This window comes from Balaenoptera ricei, chromosome 16, assembly GCF_028023285.1.
Source record: "Balaenoptera ricei isolate mBalRic1 chromosome 16, mBalRic1.hap2, whole genome shotgun sequence".
In the NCBI taxonomy this organism is placed as follows: domain Eukaryota; kingdom Metazoa; phylum Chordata; class Mammalia; order Artiodactyla; family Balaenopteridae; genus Balaenoptera; species Balaenoptera ricei.
In genome coordinates this window covers 36,725,890-36,748,442 of record NC_082654.1, presented here as the reverse complement: position 1 = coordinate 36,748,442, position 22,553 = coordinate 36,725,890, and positions in this window count along the sequence as shown.

Sequence of the window (22,553 nt, the reverse complement as noted above, 5' to 3'; positions counted from 1 at the left end):
GAAATCTCTTGCATTCCTATACACTAATGATGAAAAATCTGAAAGAGAAATTATGGAAATACTCCCATTTACCATTGCAACAAAAAGAATAAAATACCTAGGAATAAACCTACCTAGGGAGACAAAAGACCTGCATGCAGAAAAGTATAAGACACTGATGAAAGAAATTAAAGATGATACCAACAGATGGAGAGATATACCATGTTCTTGGATTGGAAGAATCAATATTGTGAAAATGACTATACTACCCAAAGCAATCTACAGATTCAATGCAATCCCTATCAAATTACCAATGGCATTTTTTATGGAACTAGAACAAATCATCTTAAAATTTGTATGGAGACAAAAGACCCCAAATAGCCAAAGCAGTCTTGAGGGAAAAAAAAGGAGCTGGAGGAATCAGACTCCCTGACTTCAGACTATACTACAAAGCTACAGTAATCAAGACAATATGGTACTTGCACAAAAACAGAAACATAGATCAATGGAACAAGATAGAAAGCCCAGAGATAAACCCATGCACCTATGGTCAACTAATCTATGACAAAGGAGGCAAAGATATACAATGGAGAAAAGACAGTCTCTTCAATAAGTGGTGCTGGGAAAACTGGACAGCTACATGTAAAAGAATGAAATTAGAACACTCCCTAACACCATACACAAAAATAAACTGAAAATGGATTCGAGACCTAAATGTAAGACCGGACACTATAAAACTCTTAGAGGAAAACATAGGAAGAACACTCTTTGACATAAATCACAGCAAGATCTTTTTTGATCCACCTTCTAGAGTAGTGGAAATAAAAACAAAAATAAACAAATGGGACCTAATGAAACTTCAAACCTTTTGCACAGCAAAGGAAACCATAAACAAGATGAAAAGACAACCCTCAGAATGGGAGAAAATATTTGCAAACGAATCAACGGACAAAGGATTAATCTCCAAAATATATAAACAGCTCATGCAGCTCAATATTAAAGAAACAAACAACCCAATCCAAAAATGGGCAGAAGACCTAAATAGACGTTTCTCCTAAGAAGACATACAGACGGCCATGAAGCACATGAAAAGCTGCTCAACATCACTAATTATTAGAGAAATGCAAATCAAAACTACAATGAGGTATCACCTCACTCCTGTTAGAATGGGCATCATCAGAAAATCTACAAACAACAAATGCTGGAGAGGGTGTGGAGAAAAGGGAACCCTCTTGCACTGTTGGTGGGAATGTAAATTGATACAGCCACTATGAAGAACAGTATGGAGGTTCCTTAAAGAACTAAAAATAGAATTACCATATGATCCAGCAATCCCACTACTGGGCATATACCCAGAGAAAACCATAATTCAATAAGACACATGCACCCCAATGTTTATTGCAGCACTCTTTACAATAGCCAGGTCATGGAAGCAACCTAAATGACCATCGACAGACGAATGGATAAAGAAGAAGTGGTACATATATACAATGGAATATTACTCAGCCATAAAAAGGAACGAAATTGAGTCATTTGTTGAGACGTGGGTGGATCTAGAGACTTTCATACAGAGTGATGTAAGTCAGAAAGAGAAAAACAAATATCGTATGTTAACACTTGTATGTGGAACCTAGAAAAATGGTACAGTTGAACTGGTTTGCAGGGCAGAAGTTGAGACACAGATGTAGAGAACAAACGTATGGACACCAAGGGAGGAAAACTGTGGTGGGGTGGGGATGGTGGTGTGCTGAATTGGGCAATTGGGGTTGACATGTATACACTGATGTGTATAAAATTGATGACTAATAAGAACCTACAGTATAAAAAAACAAACAAACAAAAAACAACTAATACTAAACTTTCTTTGGGTTATTTGTATGGAAATATGTTAATATAAATGTTTCAGACATTACATGAAATTTCTAAAAATCTTATATGTTCTGGTATAATGTTTTAAGTCATAATTCTAGTTGTTACTTTAAAATGTATATCTCAGAAATAACTAAATTTCCTTTTTCAATTGTATTATTTTGAACTTTCATCAAATCTTTAACCGTGGTCATTTTTAAGTCTTTTGTCATGTACAGACAGTTCTGGGTGTACTCTGATGCTTTTTCAAAAATGTTCCTATAAAAGAATTTTATCTTCAAGGAATTCATGGAGAAGACTCTGACAAGTACAGGTTTCTGGTAACTGACTATACTGTTGAACTGAATGAATAAGCATTTTCAGAACTCTATTGGAAAACTGATGAATTCATAAAAGTGCCAACAAAAGATCAAGATTTTAAAAAAATTAATTACATGGGACTGAGTGAACTGATGAGGATGATTATAATTTTTGTGACTTTCTGTTTGAATAAAAAAAAATATCCCACAAGGACTCAGAGGCAAAAAATATACAAATCAATTTTCACTTCAAAGTAAAGGAGCTGTTACAGTGGAGGATTACTGGACTGAATGTCAATATTATGACAGTGTGAGTGTGTTTCGTGTTTGGTAATTGCAATCATTGTTGCTTTTGTAGTGGTCATCCATTTACAATGCTTGGTGTCAGATTGTTTATCTCTTGTAAAAATAAAATATAGTGTGTGTGTGTGTGAAAAAAAAAAAAAAAGTATGGTGCTCATTCGAATACAACTATTATTTTCTTCCAAATCAGAAAATTGAGAACTGCTGAGAGAACTGATATATTTCAGTTGCTTTGCAGTACAGACTGATAATCCAAAAGACAGTCACTTATTTCTGGCAGGGACCATTAAAGTATGTTTTGTGGGCAATTACATTCATTGAAAACTACCTGTGGTTGTCTGCCTACTTGCCTACCTATACAATGTGGTCCTGCAAAAGCAAAGAGTCAAGATCCAATGCTGTGGGTGCACAATTGGCAAAGCTGCTGCTAGGAGATAATTAACTGAAAGTACAGTGCTTGTTATATTTGCTGTAAATAAAATGTGGAGAATCCATGCTTAAACTGCAATGAAAAGCTACCATCTTTATTACAAGAAATATATATGGAAAAGCTTGGATCATATAATTATAGCACCCTATTCTCTATGGGATTAAGTTCCTGAAATTTTAGGGCAGTAGCCAAGGGGCATAAAATATTATATTTTGTCTGGAATGGAAAACTAAAGTCATGAGACAGCAGCTTAGGGAACAGACCTAACACCTCTCCTCCAAATGCAGACACTCTTAGTCTGAATTTTCTCATCCTCCAATCATTCTCCAGTCACACTCAAGCACTTGCAGATCCCCAACCCTGCTGTGAAGTCTCTTTCAGTCTCTGAACATCTTATTCCCTTATGCTCTCTTCTCCTAATCTCCTGGTTAACTCATACTTCATGTTTCATACTGTCACTCTGGGAGAGCTTCCCCGACCTCCTAAGTCTTGGTTAAGTGCCCCTCCTTTGTGCTCACTTAGTACATGTCCCTCTGATTGATGAAAGCTTCTCTTCTTCTCTGCCTCTTCCACTGACAACAAGCAAATTGGAGACAGAGGCTCTATTATACTCTTAATTGAATCCTCAGAGCCCAGTAGCACAGGGCTAGTCACATAGCAGACACTTTGAAAACATCTGTGGAATGGTGACTTACAGAATGAATGAGGCTACTTGGATGAATTTAATCAAAGGATTACTGATTTTTCCTACTTCATGGTACCATTGCCTAGATCAACACCACAACAAAAATTTACCACATGTAGCTCATAAGTGAATGCCATAGTGGCATTCATAGCCTTATGGATTTATAGCCATCCAGAAAGCTGGCAGCTCTAGATCATCAAGAGGTTCCAATTCTAGTTCAGAGTGTTAGTAAAGTTATGGTTATAACCTCTGTGACAGAAAAAAAAAATTTCTTGGCAACCCATCAGTAGTTTTGCAGATGAGAATGAGCAGTGTAAAAAGTGGAAATCTCATTAAACTTGAAAGTATTTTTAGTCAGAGAACATTGACATTAGATTGTCAGAAAACCAAATGGAAGGGAATTGTGATGAACAGTAAATATGTTAGTGAAAATGGTCGGTGAGATCATGATTCAAAGAAGTGCCTACTATTTCTACCAAATCACAGTCTGGTTGCCCAGCAACCAGTTCATAAGGGAGCTGCACAGACTGATGACATATTAGATTCCAATCTCAAAAGTGGACTGACAAGCCAAACCTTTAAGTCCTGCAGTCTGACTTGCACTAGCTTTATCACCTTATTAAATTGTGAATGAGTCTCATCTTTTGCCTACACAAAACATGAGGTCTTTCAAAAGAACACACAAATACCTTGGGTGCTTTGAGATACCTTGGATGTGTTTAGGATAGCTGAATTCATTATGCACACAGATTCAGTGATCTGTGCTATCCCAGACCCTTTCCACTGCACTAGTTATAGGCTAGTGATGAGAGGCGATATCCAGGCTAGCCCTCGTACAAAAAGAAGAGCGTGTGTGTTTTCTGTGCCAGTTTTGAGTCTCGTCTTCCTTCTGATCTCTTACTTTACCGCCCACTCTCAGAAAGAAGGAAAACAGCAAACCGTAAAGCTAATGTTAACATTTTTGTTAATCAATAGGAGAAAAGAACTGTAATAGAAAAGAGACAAAAGGATATCGATGAATCCATATACAAAATGAACAAATAAATAAACAAATAAAATCAAATTGACATATGTTAAGGATTAATATACCATTCTTATATGTACTTGGGTTAACACACTGATTACTGACATGAATTAATTTTATGAGATACATACTAGTAACATCACCCTCACTTTTTCAGTGAGGAAACTAAAGTATAGAAAAGTGCAAATAACCTGATACAGGTCAAATATCTAGAAAGCGTCAGGTTCCTGGATTCAAACCAGGCTGCCTGACTCCAAAGACCACTCTCTCAAAGACTGAAAGTCCTGTCTTTCAAGAATAAATGAAAGAGACAATAAGTATCGAAAAACATGCTTATATCTCTAATAATCAAAGAACTACAAATCAAACAAACAGCAAGCTGTTACTTACCAATTCAGCTATGATTTTGAACAATGACATTCAATGTAGACAGTGCTTGTATAGCATGTAATGGGGGGAATTGCTACTTTACTCCCAACTTTTTGTTTAGTTGCTATCACAGTGAAATGACAAAAAGTTGGGAGTGTAAGAGTGATTCTCCATATTAATCACCTATATGCATACTTTCAGTGAATAATGGGCACTTTTGTAATTATTTTCTTTCATCCTATGTTGTTTGTTCTAATTACATTTCTTGAAATGTAATTTTATGTCCTTTCCATCTAGTAAAAAAAATGGGCTTGTAAAAATATTCAGTGTAGGCAAGGAGAAAGTAAAACTGAGAATTTTAGAAACTGCTGATGAGAATATTAATTAGTGTAAACATTCTAGCGTGAAACTAGGCATTATGCAAAGGATTAAAAAGCTTATATTCTTTGACCTAGTCCAAGAAATCTATTCTAAAGAAATAATCAGAATTTTAGGGAATCAGAAACATTAAAGAATATTTGCTAAAACATCATTTAGAGTTGTAAATAATTGGAAAGAATCTAATGTCCAAAATTAGAGGACTCTTATGAAGCAATTAAAGAATATCTAAAATCAATCAGAGCATAGAAAAATTCAGTGTAACATAAAGTGAAATTAGCAGAATATAAAGCTGTGTTTATTGAATGACCCCTATATCATATATTCAAACACACACACACGTGTATGTGAACACACAAAAACACACATACACAACTACTTCCCAAAGAGAGAGAGAAGGCAAGGGAGAAAAAGAAGGCTTCTGAAATACACAAATAACTTTCAGTATTTATTTTTGGATAATAAAATAGTATATCTTTTATTCCCAACTTTTTTATTTCTAAAACTTTTCATAAGGCTTTATGCTTCTTAATATAAAGGTATTAAAAATAATGAAAATCTGTACTATCCTCTAATAATTCTCTTTGAACCTGAATTAGATCACCAGAAAGCTAATCTAGTCATGAATTATGCTCAATTGTTAATGTTATACAGTGGCTCAGTATGTTTACCACTCCCATATAACATTTTAATTTAAATAAATGTCTTCAGTGCCTTAAAGCAGAGATGATAATATGAAAATTTCAGTCTAAAAAAGACCCATAGATCAACACTGTGTTTTGTAGTATACAAAGTCCTTTCTCAGAGAATACAAGACTAGTTTGATCCTAAAGCAACTTTTGAGTTAGGCAAAGTCTAATATAAAAACAGAAGGAGAGGAGCAGACTTCACTGTTAGATTCCTAGGGCAGCGGGTGGTCTGGTCTTTCACCTTCTCTAAACCCAGCACTGAACTAAACCGAAGAGAAGTTCTACCTGGCCAGGATCACATTGTTGATCAGTAGTGGGACCAAGGTCCAGATCTAGGACCAAGCACCTTTGATCCTGAATCTGGTATACTTTCCACTAAACCATCATAATAATCATATGGTCCTTTTGTGAGGAACACAGCAGGTAGAGGGAGAATTTCCATTTTTCTGAGCTCCCAGGCAGATGTAGAAAATCAGCATGGAGCATATAGACTTTTGAGTAGACTAAACCTGAGACTAATTCATAGCCAGGTGTTTGCTACCTGATCTTTGCAAGTCACTGAACTTGTCTAATTCTTGGTCTTTTCATCTGTAGGACAAGAATAGTAATGCCCACATCTGCAAGGCTGTTATGAAGATGAAATAAGAGACGATATGTAATATACGCATGGTGTCACATGACCTTGGGTATAACACCTACTGCTTGTGTCTGCCACCCACCTCCTCACTGCCTTGCCCGACTCATGCACGGGCGCAGCCATGGTTTGAGCCTGCCCATCTTCCTTTCCTACTCAAGAAAACACAGAGTTGAGCACCATCCTACAAAGAAGCAATATAGAACACAATGGGTTTCAATCTTTAAAAAGCCCACTTTCCCTAGATATTTTCTTATAGCTCGGTACATTTGCTAAAGAGAGTGATCAGACTAATATAGACCATCAAATCTCTTCTGATGCTAAAAATAAGAAGCTACTTGGATAATGTAGCACTCAGTCCTGTGTTCAGCTTAGAGAATGTTAACTGAGTAAAAGGCAGTTTTGACTGCAGGTGACCAGGGACTTCTTAAATTTGCATTTTTGTTATTTCCTTTTTAAACATGGAAAATCTGGATTGAAGATAGGCAATGGGAAAATGCACATACATTTTATCTTGTGACTCAGAGGGCTTTTTGCTAAGCCTAAAAGCTTTTGGCTAAAGTGCAAAAACACTAGAGACTCATTTTGAATAGCAAGAGAAATTGAAAGGATTTCAACTCATCGGCAGTTCCAGTGGCTGGCAGGAGGTACCTTTTTTTAACTGATTTTTCAAGAACATTTAAGTCATCAAGCTTGTAGATTTTAACCTTTCCAACTGAGTATTAGCAAACCTTCTTAAAGAATGAGACTTGTGAAAAATCCTAAGTTATTTAGTCTCTCACTTTGGAAGTGGGGAGCCTGGAGACATTGATAGTAATCCTAATGGAATGAAGGTGCCCAAATAAATTTTAGATATAAGGCCAATTCTTAACTGCTTACATGAATATAGCAGAGAAGCCAAGGAAAGGCCTCATTTGAATAGCTCCCTGCCACAAAACCCTTGCCAGCAAGTTCCAATATCAAGCTTTTTTGCTTTCCTCTTCTTTGCCCACATCTGCTAACCTTGTAGTGGGAATGCTTGAATAAAATGTCCATTCATTGCAGGGACAGTCCAGGGAGTGATCCATATATCAAAGGAACCAGTCTTGCAATAGACTGCCACTAAATCAGGGTACCTGCAGGCAGCATGACTGGGTGAAGCCCTTTGGTGCTCCCACCATTTTTCCTTCAAAGGTAAAAGATTTTAAATTATAAGATGAAATGCGATGAAGCCCAATAAAACACTAATTTTACCCTTCATGATTATTTTCCCTTTCTTTGGAGATACCTAATATTCAATTATGAACAAATACTTCTGCTCGTAAAATAGATAGCTAGTGGGAAGCAGCCGCATAGCACAGGGAGATCAGCTTGGTGCTTTGTGACCACCTAGAGGGGTGGGATGGGGAGGGTGGGAGGGAGGGAGATGCAAGAGGGAAGAGAAACAGGAACATATTGTATATGTATAACTGATTCACTTTGTTATAAAGCAGAAGCTAACACACCATTGTAAGGCAATTATACTTCAATAAAGATGTTTAAAAAAAAAAATACTTCTGCTCATTCATTTTGAGGTTGCATTTGTTTTACTGTTCCCTGAGCATGAACTTTGCCTACCATTTAGATCATCAAGCACTGAATAATTATTTTTCCAAAAATCCAGTAGTACTAAACCATTTGTGCTCCAGAGAAAATTTTTTTTATAATTTATAAACAATTAGTTTTTGTTTTACTTGCTCTGTGATTTTTGTTCACTCAATTGGAGCATTGAATAATACTGCTATAAAATTACAATAAACATTTTATATAAAAACTATAAAATATAGAATATTACATTATAGGTTTTTATGAGGTATTAGAATTCCCTGTGTATATGTGTCCATATTCCCTGAAGGCAGAGAAGTTGTTTCTTTCTTTCTGGTAGCTTCTGTGCCTACAACAGTGCTTGGCACACAGCAGGCACTAAATCAATGTCTGATAAGTGACATGACAGATTCCAAGGACTCTGAAATGATTTCCTCCTGTTGGTATTACTGGTTATGTCTCTCATATAATGAGAAGGGAAGTTTTAAGAAGTTCCATGAGTATCCAAGGTCAATCAGCAGCAGACAGAAGCACATCTTAGATGACTTTTCTGATGTCCTGAGAGTGACCTTTCCACAACACTATCCTATTTCCCAGCAGTCACCTGTCTTAACTTCATGGTGACAGAGTTAAATACCTACAGTGGCTGCAAACAATGTAATGAGTCTCGGAGATGTGTCTATGTTGGAGATAGCTATAAAAGAGCTGTTTCCTGTAAACTTAGCTACCCAGCTTAATTACACTCTCTCATGAATATGGATATAAACATTTGGTTGTCAGATCAAATATTGCTAATTCCCCCAGACAGAAGAATCACTTTTTTGGTCTAGGAGAAAACTCTCTCCCCTTCCCACTTCTCTTGGCCCTTCACCAGTTTCCTCAAATCTTGTGCTCTTCAATGAGCCTAAGGATTTGAGGTGGAGGGAGATGGAAGGGAAACCAGAATTTCTTGCAGGCTACTTCTGTTTCCTACAACTTATATCTCCCCTAAGGCAGTAAAGCACAAAGTCATAAATAAGGGGAAGACAAAATTCCAGGGGGTGACAAGAGAATGCAGGAAGAAAAATAAAATTTGTATCTCAGAACATTACCCAGCCATAAATATATATAAAGTATATTTACAAATCAGGAACAAATATAATTACCACAGCAAGAACACGAATAGAAAATTTACAAAATTAAGAAATAATATAAAATATGTCCCACTTCTACTTTCAAAATGATCAACTTTACTAGTAATTAAATACCAATTGAGGATACAACTCGAGATTATCATACTAGGTGAACTCAGAAAAACACCAGATGATATCACTTATATGTGGAATCTAAAATGTGACACAAATGAACTATCTATGAAAAGACTCACAGAGGACAGACATGTGGTTGCCAAGGGGAAGTGGGTGGGGGAGGGATGGACTGGGAGTTTGGGGTTAGTAGATGCCAACTATTACATATAGAATGGATAAACAATAAGGTCCTACTGTATAGCACAGGGAACTATGTTCAGTATCCTGAGATAAACAATAATGGAAAATATAAAAAACAGTGTATATATATGTATAACTGAGTCGCTTTGCTGTACAGCAGAAATTAATACAACATTGTAAATCAACTATACTTCAATCAAACAACAACAAATTGAATCTTTTTAAAACTCTTATACTTGTAAAGATTAAAAAGTTTGATAATGACCTGTATTGGAGAGAGTACAAGGACATTCCTGTTAGAAGACTTCTCAAGGAAATATTAAAAATATTTTTGAAAAGTCTTGAAATTTTGCAGTTCTTTTGACCCAGAAATTCCATTTCTATTCTTTATCTATTGAAAATAATCATGCAAACAAAGATGGTTGTATAGAGATGTTCATTACAACAAACTGAATGCCCAATAACAGGAAATCGGTTTTAAATATGGACCACACCTTGCAACGGCATCTTCTGCAACTGTTAGAAGTGATGCTAAGTTAAAAAAGAGGTTGATAAAATAGTATTGAATTCTACTGTGTGTGTTTATACATATAGAAAGTCTGAAGAGCCATATAATCTGAATGATGGTTATTTCTTTTTTTTTTTTAATAACTTTATTTATTTTTGGCTGAGTTGGGTCTTCATTGCTGCGTGCCAGCTTCTCATTGTGGAGCACGGGCTTTAGGTGTGTGGGCTTCAGTAGCTGTGGCTCGTGGGCTCTAAAGCACAGGCTCAGTAGTTGTGGTGCATGGGCTTAGTTGCCCCGCAGCATAAGGATCAGGATTCAAACCTATGTCCCCCACATTGGCAGGCGGATTCTTAACCACTGTGCCACCAGGGAAGTCCCTGAATGGTGGTTATTTCTTGAAACTCCTTTTAGAGATTTTCTTCTCCTCTTTTTTAATTTGGTCATATTTCCTGTGATTTTTGAATATATATTCCTTTTATAATTAGATACACATTAAACATTATGGTCATTTTCATTCTGGAAAGACATGGAAGAAAGGAGGCTGGGAAGAGGACGGAGAAGAATCTGTAGCGACATCCCCTAACTCAAAGATTTGGCGGCAAAGAGTGCTAATGCGGAAAAAGTAACAAGATCAGAATAAAAGACAAAATCCTCAAAAGGACTTTGTCCTTTAATTCCCCTGAAGTTCTTCTCTATGCCTACGGTCCATTGGCCAGATGGTAAAATATTGTACTGTATCACTTCCACCTCAGATACACTCTTATCATTCAGCTGTTTTTCCTTCTTCAGCAGTTCCTCCAGGAGCCCAACCTCAGCTCCCCTTATGAATTTAAGTTCGTAATTCCCAGAATTGCATATTATTTCTGTCCATGTCCTTTGCTCAGGATTTATACCTCTCTTACCTGTCAAAATGCATACATCGTGATGTCTGCTAAATACCAATTGATGCTAATGAGATAATACACTAACTATGACTCGGTAAAAATTTTTTCACACTTTGTTATAAGGGTACATGTTAGGTGCTTGGGGAAAAATAAAGAAATAGCAAGCCTGGCTCTTATACCCAACTTTGGGAGACTATAAATAAGAACAACTAATTAATACCAGAGTTTTAAAAACTAACAACAATGTGAGCTACATCACAGAGCAATATGTGTTTAAGGGATCAGTGGTGTCAGATGAGTTGGAGATCATAAGACCTGAGTTTGAGACCCATATCTGCCACTTTCTTGCTCAGTTTTCTTAACTCCTAAGGGTCTCAGTTTCTTTATCAATATATTAGATACTATAACTGTAATAGCTTCTTCACAAGATTTCAAGAGATCACGTATTTGTAAACATCGCATTCATGGATGTACAGCCATGGATGTTGCCCTTCAAACTCATTTACATTATCATACCCTATGTGATAGGCTGCCTGGTCTACCTCCATGTTAGACCAACTCTGTTCACTTCTCCCTGCCTTGCAGAGACAACCTGCATTAAAACCAGGCAGGAGCAAGGCACTTAAGTCACAGAAGCAGCCACACATCTGGACTATCACATCTAGTTAGATACCATCACTGGGCCCTGGACCCTGGGAGATACTAGTCATTTCTCTGAGCAATAAAAAATATCAGATTAAATAATTCAGTTGAGTGATATCAGACTAGATATTTCAGTTCAGGCGAACACTAACGTGAACTTTATTTTTTAAATATTCCCTTTAACCCATGGTCTCTCAGTGCCAAGAACCACCCAGAAGTCATAGAGAAGGTAAAGAAGCATAATCCCTAGTTTATTTCTGCCTCAATTTAGATAAATAATTTTCAGACCAAAAGAAAGATTTGAAGTTATTTTGAGGGTTTGGGTCCTATCTTGTACTTTCCCACTTAATTTAACTTTGGCTTCAAAAAGACTCAGAAATCCCAAACTAAAATATTAGAAGAAGTGCTGATTTCTTTGAAAATGGCAAATCTCTCAAATAGTTGATGTGATGGTAGATCCACTGTTTCCCCCCCAACCTTTACTGAGGTATAATTGACAAATAAAAATTGTCTATGTTTAGGATGATGATTTTATATAAGTATACACTATGAAATAATTACCATAATCAAGCTAATTAACACCTCCATCAACTTACATTTGTGTGTGTGTTTGTGTGTGTGTGTGTGTGTGTGTGTGCACGTGCATGTTAATAAGAACACAAGATCTATTGTCTTAGCAAATCAGGTGTAAAATAGAGTATTGTTAACTGTAATCACCATGCTGGACATTAGATTCCTAGAATTTATTCATTTTATAATTCAAAGTTTGTACCCTTGAATTTGAGAGAACATGGAGAATGGGGGCATTGCCAGATAGGTAGAGACTGGCAAATAATACTTGAAAGAGAAAAAAAAGGCAAAATGCTGTAAATTACAGATTTTATAAGCTTGTAATATTCAGAGCAGAATCCTGAAATTGTTTATGCAGTAGGTGATTTATGAGCCTTTAGCTTATAATCTTATGATCATTGACTTACTAAAATTAAGTCATATTGTGAATGTGGATGAGCTTGTAGACTTATTTTATGTAAGTCTATTAGAATGAGCAATAATGCTTTCTATGTATTTAACATTTGCTGATTTCCAAGGCACTTTCACAGTGTTTCTTGAAATCTCGTAACAGCCCCATAGGCTAGAAATGATATTTTGTTCCAATTTCATACAGGAGAAAACTGCCGAAAAGTGATTAAGTGTTATGAGGGAGCAAAGCTGGTGAATGGAAGAGCCAGAATGTTGACTTGAACTTGTGACTGCAGATCCAGTGTCCTGGCCACTACGATGTCATTTCCTCTCCAGTGGCCAAATTTACAGATGTGAAGATATTAGGGGGAATGTTTACTTCATAATTTTTTGAATTGTTTAACAATGGGATGATTTGTTTTACAGACAAGCACAGTTCCCTTCAGTCCAAGAGTCAAATTAATAGTGAGGTGGCTGAGAAGTAGAACAAATAATTCTTATATTGGTAACCACTGAAGTCTCTGCATCTCTAAATTCTAAATTAGAAATTTCAGTTATGCTTCAATCAGTCAAGCTGACCAGATTTTTCCTGGACTTTTGCTATAGACTATAAATTACTTAGTTTTTCAACCATTGTTAAATGAATTGGCACTAGAATGACTTCAACCTAAGTAATCACTAACAATTTCTATATAAGTATTAAATCTTTGTTTTCTGGCTTAATTCCTTCTTTTTCTGGTTTTCATCACTTTGGAGGTCATGATTTTGAAGACTGGCCATTATATTTCTGCATATTTTATGCAACTAATCATGATGCAAAGATAGACTGTGATCCACTTAAGATATTTTGGTCTATTTGACCCTTATATCACCTCATAATTAAACAAATCCTTTATTTAAGGCTATTATTTTCTTAAATGATATGACCTTCTTTTCTAAATGCAAATAAGCAACAGGCACTTAAAAATCTTCAATATTTTTAGAATCCTACTGAAAAAAAGCAGGTTGAAGTAAAGTTACTTCGATGTTATTTTTTCACCCAGTCTTGTATCTCCATTACTACCACTGCACTCCCTGACACACACGTGTGCATGTGAACATGCTTGTGCCTGCATGTTGAGCGCACATGCACACACATGTATGCACACACAGTTAAACAGTTCCATTCAAAGAAATTTGAAGATTTTGCCAGGAACCCATTTAAGGTCATACAGGATTTGGGCCTGGGCTTTTAAATTAGGCTAAATCACAAACCAACAGTCAGTGAAAATTAAGAATTAGTCCTCACAGATCCAGTCCTATGAATTTTCTTGGCCCTTTTCCCTTTTTTTGTTTAACCTCACTCGATTCCAATGAAAGCTGGCTCTGAATGTCTTCGGCTTCGCTCCCCACATGGTAAGAAGCCCATTTGTCTATTTCTGAATTTCAGTGCTCCCCAAGATATTGTTGTTTATCTGCCAGCCTTTCCATATCTAGCCATTCCGTTATCACCAAAAGCTGCTTTCCCAAGCCCCCCATGTCAGAGCCTGTGCCAGTCTTGTCCAATTTGAAGAAAGGAGACAGGAGGATCAAAGGGAGAAGACAACAGTGCTACCAAGTAAAGAATGATAGTTTGTCAAATCTTTTATTCCCAAGGCACACTCCATTCCTCCAGAAGTTTAGATGAGGTAACTGCGTGGAAGTCTTTAAACTATGCCACGATCATGGGTTACTGATTATCACTGGAGAAAATTCCCCTGGGACAAGGGCTGTCACAGGCACTGCATTTCAACCACTCTTCAGGGACTCATTTTCCCTGAGAAAGCAAGTAAAGGAAAAATGTTGCTCATGTTCAGCTAATATGTCTATTTAAGAGGCAGTAAAATGCAGTAATGTCATTTTCCATGAGTCAAAAATATTCATTAAAACTGCTGATTTACAAACATTCCATGGCAACATTAGAGTATTTAGAAAAAAAAAATGACAGTGTTTTAAAAATGATATTATGGTGCTACTAGGGAGAAGCTTCTCCTTTGACGACATACCTAAATGGCCCAGATTTAATTCTGAAGCTAAGAATCTGACTTATATTGCAAAACTACTCACCTACAGATACGATCAAAATTGAAAGTACTTAGGTTACCAAAAGAAAGTGTCTTTAACCATAAGGCCTACCTTGACAGGACTGCCATGGGCCACTAATTCAAGCACTTGAGACTAATTTATTTGGCTTTAGAATTCTTATCTGTTAAAATGAAAATAAACCTGGTTTTATAGCGTAATAAGTCAGATTTAATCAGTAATATCTTAAAGTGAATTAATTTATCAGGCCTTTTCTTAAATACACAAAAGCTTTGTATGACTGAAGTCTCTTATAATTCTGTCACAAAGAGTAAAAATAAAGAGAGGTGCAAAACACTGCAAGGGAGGGCCATGCATGGCAGATCCCTATAGAAGGGTACAGAGAAAAACACAACAAAATTAAACAATAGGGATGAAGACTTCTGCTTCCTTAAAGATGGAGTAGACATTTTTTCCTAGTCCTCCAACTAAGTACAGCTAAAAATGATTGACCTTATATGTAAAACAAATGTAAGAAGACTCTGAATGGTAAAGTGAAGAAAGCAAACTGGCTAGGGGCTTAAGGAGTGACATAGTTTTGAGTTCCCAGGGGTTTTCTTTTTGACTCACATATCCCAAACTGGATGCTAGAGAAGCCAGTAACCAGGAAATGGCACTGGGAAGATACCAAAAAAGCCCCAAGGAAATAAGAGTCCTGGTCCTTTCTAGTCAAAGGACCAGGAAAGGAACAGCTTACCAAGATATAAAATTTTTAGCCAGCAAATGTTCTAGCCCAGTCAAACACTACAGAAAAAAGCAGTAGATCTCTCATCAGAAACTGTGGAGGCCAGAAGTAGCACAGGATTATGCAAGTGCTGAAAGAAAAGAACTGTCAATCCAGAATTCTATAACCAGTGAAAATATCCTTCATAAATGAAGGGAAAAATCAAGATATTCTCAGATGAAAGGAAAATAAGAGAATTTGTCACCAGCAGATCTACCTTAAAAAGAATGGCTAAGAAAATTCTCTAAACAAAAAGAAATAATAAAATAAGGAATTGCAGAACATCAGGAAGGAGGAAAGTACAATGAATAGAACAAAAATATAGGAAAATAATAATAGACTTTCTTCTCTTGAGTTTTCTAAATTATGTTTGTTCGTTGAAGCAGAATTAATATCACTAGCAAGTGGTTCTCCATGTATATATAAGAAATATTTAAGACAATTATTTTACAACTGTGAAGGGTAAATTGATGTAAGGGGGGGGGAGATTTTTACACATCATTCAGACTGGTAAAATGTTAACACCAGTAGACTGTGGTAAGTTATGTGTGTGTAACTTAATACCTAGATCAACTACTAAAAAAGCTACACAAAGAGATACACTCAAAAACACTTCAAATAAATCAAATGGGAATCTAAAAATGGTCAAATAAACAACAGTGAAGAAGAGAAAGAGAAGAGAAATATGAAAAGGAGAGAGCCTACCAAAAAATAGCATTTCTAAAACATCAATAATAATTACATTAAAAGTAATGGTCTAAATATACCAATTAAAAAATAGAGATTGGCAGTTGGTTAAAAAGAACAACTACAACTACAAGAGAAAACATGGCCTAACTATATGCTTTCTATAAGAAACTCACCTTAAATATAATAATATAGAGAGGCTGAAATTTTAAAAGATGGAAAGATATACCTTGCAAACACTAGTTAAAAAAAAAAAAACAGGGATAGTTATATTAATATCAGACAAAAGGAAAGAAATTTACCAAGGACAGAGAGGGATATTATATAATGATGAAAGGATAAATTCACTAAGAAGACACAGTAATCCTAAATTTGTATGCACCAAATAAGAGATATTCAAAACATGTAAAGTAAAAAATGATATAGAACTAAAAGAAAAAAGAGAGAAATCCATAGATACAGTTGGAGACCCCAACATCCTTCTCTCAACTAGTGATGAAAAAACTAGACAGAGAATCATCAGAGGTATAGAAAAAACTCAATAATATCATCAACCTATAGGAGCTAATCAACATTTATAGAATGCTCCATGCAACAACAGCAGATCATATAGGCACACCTTGGAGATATTACAGGTTCGATTTCATACCACTACAAAAAAAAAAAAAGTGAATATTGCAATAAAGCAAGTCACACAAAATTTTTGTTTGCCCAGTGCATATAAAAATTATGTTTACTCTATCTTGCAGTCTATTAAGTGTGCAATGGCATTATGTTTAAAAATAAAACAATGTACATACCTTCATTTAAAAATATTTTATTGCTAAAAAATGCTAGCCATCACCATAGCTTTCAGTGAGTTGTAGAAGTAACATCAAAGATCACTGATCTCAGATCACCTTAACAAATACAGTAATGAAAAGTATGAAACATTGTGAGAATTACTAAAATGTGACACAGAGACACAAAGTGAGCAAATGCTGTTGGAATGTGCCAAAAGACTTGCTCAATGCAGGATTGCCACAAACCTTTCATTTGTAGAAAACGCAATATCTGTAATGGGCAATAAAGTGAAGTGTGCTTAAACAAGGTATGTCGAACTTTCTATTCAAGTGCTCAGGGAACGTAGTCCAAGATAGACCATATCCTGAGCCATAAAACAAACCAAGACAAATTTAAAAGAATTAAAATCATACTGTGTTCTGACCAGAGTGGAATCAAAGTAAAATGTAATAACTGAAAGATAACCAGAAAATCTCCAATTATTCAAGCATTTGGAAATAAAACAACACTTCTAAATAATGGGTCAAAGAGGAAATCTTAAGATATCTGTATAAACACGCAATGAAAATGAGAATACAACGTATCAAAATTTGTGGGACACAGCCAAAACAATACTCAGAGAGAAAATTATGGCAATAAATGCTTATATTAGAAAAAAATTAAAGGTCTCAAATCAATATTCTAAGCTCCTAACTCAAGAAATTAGAAAAAAAAGAACAGAATAAACCCAACACAAGAAAAAAGGAATGAAATAAAGAATGGAAATAAATACAAACGGATATAGAAAAACAGAGAAAATTAATGGGATGGAGGGGAAGGTGGTTCTTTGAAAAGAAGAACAAAATTGATCAGCCTCTAGTAATACTGGCAAAGAAAAAAAGAGTAAAGAAACAAACTACTAGTCTCAGGAATGAAACAGGCTATATCACTACAGACCCTATAGACATCAAAAGGATAATAAGGGAATACCATGAATAACTCTACACAGATAAATTTGACAATTAGATGAAATGTACCAATTTCTCAGAGTATAAACTGTTCAAAACTATGAAATTCATATGAAATATATAGCACTAAAAATATATTACACAGATCATCTGAATTTGTAATTTGAAACTTCCTCCAAAAAAAGAAATCGCCGGAGCCAGATGGTTTTGCTGAAGAATTCGACCAAATGTTTAAAGAGGAATTAACGCTGATTCTATGAAATTCTTCCAGAAAATTAGAGAAAAGGGGATACTTTCTAACTTCTTCCATGAGATAGGCATTCCCCTGGCATTAAACAAGACAAAGAACAAAAAAAGAAAACCACAGAGTAATATCCTACATGGAGATAGATGCACAATTTGTTACAAGATATTAGCAAATAGAGTTCAGTAATATATAAAAAATGATCAAATGGGGTTTAGAATAGGGAAGCAAGTCTCATTCAATATTTGAAAATCAATCAATATAATCCACCATATTAACAGGCTAAAAACAAAAAATCACATGATCATATTAATTGATAAAGAAAAAGTATTTGATAAAATTCAACACCTGGTCATGATAAAAACTATAAAAACTCTCAGAAATCCAGGAATAGGAGGGAACACCTCAACTTAATAAATAACAGAAAAAGCTTCAGGTTATTACCTTTGCTTCTTCTGAGTAACCTGCTATAGGGTTAATAGCAGGGTTCCAATGACATCCTCCTTAAACTTCAGACACCAGTCACAAGTTCAGGTTGTCACCTGTACTTCTGAGTGACTAGCTATGAATCAGAAGTTCGATAAATTTGCTAGAATGGCTTACAGAACTCAGAGAAACATTTTACTTACTAGATCACTGGTTTACCATAAAAGGATATAACTCAGGAACAGCCAGATGGAAGAGTTACATAGGGGAAGGGTGCAGAGCTTCCATGCTCTCTCCTAGTGCACCACTCCCCCTAGTCTCCGCATGTTCACCAACCTGGAAGCTCTCCAAATCCTGTCCTCTTGGGTTTTTAATGGGAGCTTCATTACATGGTCATGATTGATTAAATCATTGGCCATTTGTGATTGATTCAACCTCCAATCCCTCTCCTCTCCCAGGAGATTGGTGGCAGCCTCTCATTTAAGAGCGAGATGTTAAAAAGCTGACTGGATGAAAGAATTGGTGAATTGGCAAGCCACATTATGAATGAGGAGCTCTGGATCCAGCAGTTTTGTTGGATGTAGTTCCTGCATCTCCCAAGGGTTAGAACCTTTGCTCTCAGTTTGGTCGGTTTCTCCAAAGATACATTTCAGTCTTTTGCCCTGAGGTCAGAAGCTTGGCTGCTAGTCTGGGAGTCCAATGAGGTCTGGGTGTGGGGACAGGGTATCTCACCTTTCAGTATGGTTTTCATTCAATCCCCTTGTTTTCATATGGTGCCTCACTTTCCCCCTACACCCCAACTGTATCTGCTGTTCCCAATAACATAGTGTGTAGCATTTCCACAGAGTAAACACCCTTTTCCCCCCAGTGGAGATGGGGAGGGTAACTGTCTTGGGGTGGACGGAGAACTTCTAAATAAATGGATAAACTCTTAGAAACATACAACATACTAAGACTAAATCATGAAGAAATGGAAAACCTTAACAGACCAATAACAAACAAGGAGTTTGAATCAGTAATCAAACATCTCCCAACAAAGCAAAGTCTAGGACCAGATGGTTTCACTGATGAATTCTTCTAAACGCTTAAAGAATTAATGCCATTCCTTCTCAAATGCTTTCAAAAGTTGAAGAAAAGAGAATACTTCCAAACTCATTTTACAAGGTCACCGTTACCTTGATACCAAAGCCAGAAAAAGACTTTACAAGTAAAGAAAACTGCAGGTCACAATCTCTGATGAACATAGACACAGAAATCCTCAACAAAATACTAGCAAACTGAATTCAACCACATATTAAAATGATCATAAGAAAACGTGTACATTGCATCAGGATGTGGGAATCACCAACCCTGAAGATAATTTCCAGGTTTTTTTTAAGTTTATAAAGCCAAGCAAACTGTAAATTCTACTTCTTGAATATGTTAACTGAAGAATTTTTTAAATGTTCAGCACATTTTACAGTAGAGAATACTCAACAGATGCTGAGACATAAATGAGAAAAACAAAAAGATACAGACCTTTTAATAGAGTGAGAAGACATTTTTACAGCTTTTCACAGATAAAGAAACAAGCAGCCCCAGAGCTCTGACTCACCTCCATTGAGACAGCTGGTTATTGGCCAAGCTGAAGCTAAAGCATGTGCTTCTTAGCTCTTATTCTAGACTTCTTTCCATTCTACCACTTTGAGCCTACAAAAATAGAGAAAAGTAACAGAAGAACATACTAGCAAACCGAATCCAACAATGCAATAAAAGGATCATACACCATGATCAAGTGGGATTTATCCCAGGGATGCAAGGTTTCTTCAATATATGCAAATTAATCAATGTGATACATCATATTAACAAACTGAAAAATAAAAACCATACGATCAACTCAATAGACGTAGAAAAAGCTTTTGACAAAACTCAATACCCATTTATGATAAAAACTTTCCAGAAAGTGGGCACAGAGGGTACCTACCTCAACATAATAAAGGCCATATATGACAAACCCACAGCAAACATCATTCTCAATGGTGAAAAATGGAAAGCATTTCCTCTAAGATCAGGAACAAAACAAGGATGTCCACTCTCACCACTTTTATTCAACATAGTTTTGGAAGTCCGAGCCATGGCAATCAGAGAAGAAAAAGAAATAAAAGGAATCCAAATTGGAAAAGAAGAACTAAAACTGTCACTGTTTGTGGATGATATGATAGTATACATAGAAAAATCTTAAAAATACTACCAGAAAACTACTAGAGCTCAATGAATTTGGTAAAGTTGCAGGATACAAAATTAATACATAGAAATCTCTTGCATTCCTATACACTAACAACAAAAGATCAGAAAGAGAAATTAAGGAAACAATCCCATTTACAATCCCATCAAAAAGAATAAAATACCTAGGAATAAACCTACCTAGGGAGGCAAAAGACCTGTACTCAGAAAACTATAAGATACTGATGAAAGAAATCAAAGATGACACAAATAAATGGAGAGACATACCATGTTCTTACACTGGAAGGATCAATATTGTGAAAATGACTATACTACCCAAAGCAATCTACAGATTCAATGCAATCTCTATCAAATTACCAATGGCATTTTTCACAGAATTAGAACACAAATTTTACAATTTGTATGGAGACAAAAAAGACCCCAAATATCCAAAGCAATCTTAAGAAAAACAGAGCTGGAGAATCAGGCTCCCTGACTTCACTATACTACAAAGCTACAGTCATCAGAACAGTATGGTACTGGCACAAAAACAGAAATATAGATCAAGGGAACAGAATACAAAGTCCAGAGATAAACCCAAACACCTATGGTCACCTAATCTATGACAAAGGAGGGAAGAATATACAATGGAGAAAAGACAGTCTCTTCAATAAGTGGTGTTGGGAAAACTGGACAGCTACATGTAAAAGAATGAAATTAGAATACTCTCTAACCCCATACACAAAAATAAACTCAAAATGGATTAAAGACCTAAATGTAAGAACAGACACTATAAAACTCTTAGAGGAAAACATAGGCAGAACACTCTCTGACATAAATCGCAGCAAGATCTTTTTTGATCCACCTCCTGGAGTAATGAAAATTTTAAAAAAATAAATGGGACATAATTAAACTTAAAAGCTTTTGCACAGCAAAAGAAACCATAAACAAAATGAAAAAACAACCCACAGAATGGGAGAAAATATTTGCAAACAAAATGAACAACAGGGGATTAATCTCCAAAATATACAAACAGCTTATGCAGCTCAATATCAAAAACACAAACAACCCAATCAAAAAATGGGCAGAAGACCTAAATAGACATTTCTCCAAAGAAGATATACAGAGGGCCAAAAAGCACATGAAAAGATGCTCAGCATCACTAATTATTACAGAAATGCATATCAAAACTGTAATGAGGTATCACCTCACACCAGTCAGAATGGCCATCATCAAAAATATCTACAAACAACAAATGCTAGAGAGGGTGTGGAGTAAAGGGAACCCTCTTGCACTGTTGGTGTGAATGTAAATTGATACAGCCACGATGGAGAACAGTATGGAGGTTCCTTAAAAACTTAAAAATAAAACTACCATATGACCCAGCAATCCCACTCCTGGGCATATATCCAGAGAAAACCATAATTTGAAAAGATACATGCACCACAATGTTCATTGCAGCACTATTTACAGTAGCCAAGACGTGGAAGCAACCTAAATGTCCATCAACAGAGGAATGGATAAAGAAGATTTGGTACATATATACAATGGAATATTACTTAGCTATAAAAAAGAACGAAATAATGCCATTTGTAGCAACATGGATGGACCTACAGATTGTCATATTGAGTGAAGTAAGTCAGACAGAGAAAGACACATATTATATGATATCACTTATATGTGGAATCTTAAAAATATGGTCCAAATGAACTTATTTACAAAATAGAAATAGAGTCACAGATGTAGAAAACAAACTTATGGTTACCAGGAGGGGAAGTGGGGGCAGGGAGGGATAAA